Source organism: Aptenodytes forsteri, unplaced genomic scaffold (genome assembly GCF_000699145.1).
Source record: "Aptenodytes forsteri isolate BGI_AS27 unplaced genomic scaffold, ASM69914v1 Scaffold270, whole genome shotgun sequence".
Classification (NCBI taxonomy): domain Eukaryota; kingdom Metazoa; phylum Chordata; class Aves; order Sphenisciformes; family Spheniscidae; genus Aptenodytes; species Aptenodytes forsteri.
Genome location: NW_008794631.1, coordinates 2,236,092 through 2,240,798, shown reverse-complemented (window position 1 = coordinate 2,240,798; position 4,707 = coordinate 2,236,092).

Sequence of the window (4,707 nt, the reverse complement as noted above, 5' to 3'; positions counted from 1 at the left end):
CCAGAGGTCTTCAGGAAGGGAGAGAAGTTCCCTATCCAAGTATTTTTTGCCGAAAGAGAAGCAGCGCTGACCTGAAAACCCCTGGACTATGACTTCCGTCTCCTCCACTGGAAGGTGTTCAATATTTCTTTTTCATTCCCAGTCTTTACTACTAGGAAAATAACTATATTCACATGGATTATAAGTATCAGGGGATTTTTAAATGGCACACTGGGAAGAACTGGAAGAATTTCATATTTAAACACAAAACTAATCTATTTAAATTCTGCCTTTTAGTCTACGTGGTTTCTCTAAGTATGATTCTAACCGCAACCTTTTCTACCATCGAGATAAAATGCGAGCTTCCTGCTAACCACTGTTATCTCTTCTATAAGCTTGTCAAATATGTTGTTACACATAAATTATTAATCTCACAGACTACTGGCAGTATGCACCTTATATGCTCAAAAGGGTAATAAAGTCTTGTACTGCTGCGTTATTTATTCCATTAGCTGAAATATCGGAGGCCTGTGCTTTGGACCAGAAGGCTGTGGGCACACCAGCCATTGACTAAATGGTATGTTTTCTGAAAATCCCTTATTAGCATTTTGGCAACATGCCCCCGCTACTCTGAGAGCCAGATATCACCATCTTGAAATAATGTCAGCCATTCAGTTTTTCACAGCAATACCTCAGCCACATATCTAGCAAAAACCTTCAGATCAAATCAGTATTTTCCTGGTTTTACTCATTTTCAGCTAGTTAAGATGGACTGGATTCTGATCTTTCATATTTCATAGCAGTAACCACATTGCTAGCCAGTAATTAGCAAGTTTTATCAGCGCTGCATGCTCTTACCCTGAAACAGTCCCCAAGAGCCCAATTTAGAGACATATATCTCACTTGTTTCATACAAATTTAGCCTCCTAAATTATTCCTTTTTCCATAAACAGCCAGCACTACAGCCCTGAGGCACCATAAGTAAGTAATTAATATAGATGTATTTTTTAACTATTTTTGTATGCACATATTGCCAGAAGTCAGACACTTTCTGTAGATTTGCATTCATTATGAGATACAGTTCTGGATGTCTTAGAAAATGATCATGAATGGAGACAGTAGATAAGCAGACAAAAACAGAAAATAATCAATAAAAATCCATGGAAAGAACATAGCATGTAAAGAATGGCAGGTGTCTAGCAAAATTTTGTCTGTTAACAGAGGAAGGGCTTCAAAGTTCTCAACTCAAAGAATGCTGTTTCCCTAAAAGTCAAATTAAAACCTCTAAGTATTTTCCTGATGTTAGAAAATTGTTTTTATGCTTACACTTGCAGCTCAAATCCCCCAGAAGCCAAAATGGCCTGCCACCCCCAACTCATTTCTCCTTTCCCCTCCTGTTTTCTCAGCGGTATTGGATGTAAATCACTCCTTGAGCTGGTAGAGATAACGATGCAGCTGGCAAATAGTGTCACAGAGTCCAATGAATGAAGACATGACATTAAAACTACCTCCTACCTTCCTGTAACTGCCCGTTAGGCCTTTAGGACTTTGAAGTGATGCCCATTGTTCTAAGGTATGTGTGCGCAGCTCTAGCTTAATAACGTGTCCCACAGATTAGATGAAACGTTTTACGGATTAAAAAAAAATAAATTCAAAAACGTATCCAGAACAAATACATCGCATTTCAACCACAGTCTAACCACAGATAACATACTCCCAAGAACACTAATATTTCTACATAGCCTTTTTCATTAATCTAGCAGAAAGGTCTGTCACTGACGCACTCCCACTCCGCATGAGGCAAAAGGTGGCTAACCAGAACCTCCCTAACGACTGTGCTCTCCGACTGTAAGGACTGGGACTGTTTGGCACCTGGGCAGAGAAACAAAGCAGCTCACTGAGTCCTCTCACCCTTCATACTCATTGCGGATAATGTGTTGGGTTCTCATCGTTTGATGGGGGAGGTGGGAGGTGTAACATTTGTGATTGGACATGAAAGAGCAGTTTAACATCTGAGGGCTCTGTAAAGAATGGTTAGGTTGCTAGGAGACAACATGGGATGTTTGTTTGCATGCTAGCCATTGGAAAGAGCACTCTTGCCTCAGGTGGAGTTTTCAGGTCCTTGATTGAGGGCCAGGAAAGGGCTCTGAAGGTGTCAGAGAAAGCCGCGGCTGGAGTTCAAGTTAACAGAAACAGCAGTGAAATCAGCGGGGCGAAGCTGGAGCCCAAGCAGTCATTGATAATGCTATAGGAATCAGTTTTTCGGCAAAAATAATCCTGTGCTTGAAAAGAGGAAGAATGAAGGAGTTAATTCATAAGTTTTTAGCACTAATTAATAAATGAGGGATTGACTGTTTTCCTACATTTATCTTGTGTGATCAGAAGTGGCTAGTAACTCATGTGATTTAGACAGACTGGTGCACTCTATCAGAATAAACCTTTTTCCTCTACTGTCTGAGGCCTTATGATCAAAAAATCACTAGAGATAAATTAAGGTTTCATTAATTTATGCCTTTTGCCTTATTCATACACCACACTCTAAACAGATAGTCTCCCTGCAATCATAGCATCATAATGCATTATGCTACTGTGACTTAAAGACTAGGACTTGAGATCAATAAAACCATTGGAAGCCACTTTGCAAACTGTAACTGAAATATATTTTGCTCTTAAGTGGATGAAAATGTCGTAAGTGGAAAGGCCACATGCTGGTACTTGTGGCAATTCAGGATGAATTGTGTCAGGCCCTTTCTTTGACGTATGCGATGGGAACCGAGCAAAATAGCAGATTTCCTTTCCCACCATCCCTGTACCCATGCTCCCCAGAGCTCAGGAAACCACCAGGTAAGTCCCTTGAGGAATGGTGTCTCCAGGAACTCCCATAAGAGCACTGCACCTCTGCCCCACCAATGATTCAAGCCCAGGCTAAAACTGAGCCCCTAAGTCGGATGCAGGCAAACCACAGTCAGGTCAAATAGTTCTTGACTACAGTCTCCTTCAGTGAAAATGAATCAATCTCAAAACACATTATCATGTCTAATTGTTTAATTTCACAGCCAGTGTAAGGCATCATTCCTAAGTTTAATTATATGGGTTACAACGTAAGTGAGGAAATATGTTTCCTATTACATTTGACACTGCTTAGCTAACATTTGTATATGTTCCTGGCATAAGCAAGAAGAATACCTTAAAAAATACTTCAAATGGCTGCAACAGAAGAAAGGGTGATATCATTGCTGAGAATAACAATCCTGAGAAATATTTAGATCTAGAACATGCAGCTAAGCAACACCAAACACCCTGTGAACTTACGTATTCATTTGGAAGTATCAGCAGCAGACCATTGCCTCGAGGCTTAGCACAGTAATAACCCTTAACTGAAACGACTACAACACTACTCGTGCACTTCAGCACGATTTTTAAAGTATTTGAAATCTACAACCTATGAACCACTCAGAGGAAAAAGAAAAAAAAAAGTGTTGAGTGCTCTAAAATATATTGTAATGCCAAATTAATTCCTTCAACTCAAATTCCAGGTAAATAGTATCGTGACCAGGTGTAAAGAAGAAACCTAGACCCAGTAGATTGCATATTCCACTTTATGCACTCTTTTCTCCTGTAGAGTGAAGAATTAGAAAGCATGGCTAGATAAATCCTAATGGCAAATTACTGATATCAACCACTGTCATTACGTCTGTTTCAAGGGATGACACCACCTCAGGATCCGACCATATTATTCTGAATTTTTGAGGAATTTGTGATGTTGGCATTTTAAGGCTGATCATATATCAAGTGCATTGCACTGAAGACATAACTACAGGACCTGAAGTGAAAAGACCGATGAGTCAGTAACTTTAAAAAATTGATGGGACATAAAAACAGGTGCTCCAACTCATATAATGTCATAAACGGGAGATATTAAAATAGGGAGAAAGGAGGGATGGTATGAATGGAAAGGATCTCACGAGAGATCCTGCATTTAGAAGTGAGGAGCCATGCTTTGCCTTTAGTTAGATTAGCACCCTTAAGCTTTGTTAGAACATTGATTTCAAATGATTATGTGTGTGGTCTAAAGAGTAGACACAACAAAAGAGAGCTATGAAGCAAGCCTCGTTAAACAGTTACACTCGCCTACCACCTAATGTAACTGGAGGTATAGGAGCGAGAGAAAGCTGATGTTAAGCAGCATAAAGAGCAGGTTATTTACTTCCCTGAGTATGTAACTTCGTTTTCATATGAGATTACATCCCTGCCTTCCTTTGCAACACGTTAAAGATTCTTTAACCAATGCAGTAGCCAGGCTTATGCTTTTATTACTCCTGGCTGAATAAAACACGCTGATCATTTTAAATCGTCCAAAAAGCAGGGCGCGCAGTTTTGAAACTGAAGGACAGCAATGGGAACAGTTTTGCACAGGCAGGCGCAGCAAGACCAGAAGTCTTAGCTGAGTAAGTTTTGACACAGAGGGAGCAACTTCAAACAGCCAGCATCCCAGGAAGACACTCCTAACACTTGCCAAGCTCCTTCCTCATCCTAAAGCTATACCCGGACGGCTGCGTAAGAAAACTGGAAGGCTGAACAGAATTTCCAGTCATCTGCTTCCCCGCAATGAATCCGGCCCCCTCCCCACCCCGCACCGCTGGAGCAAACGGCGCCCTGCTTTCAAACAAGCCCCCGCGACTCCTCGCTGTAAAGGAGGGAGGTGCCCGAGGGTGGGCTTTTCCCCCG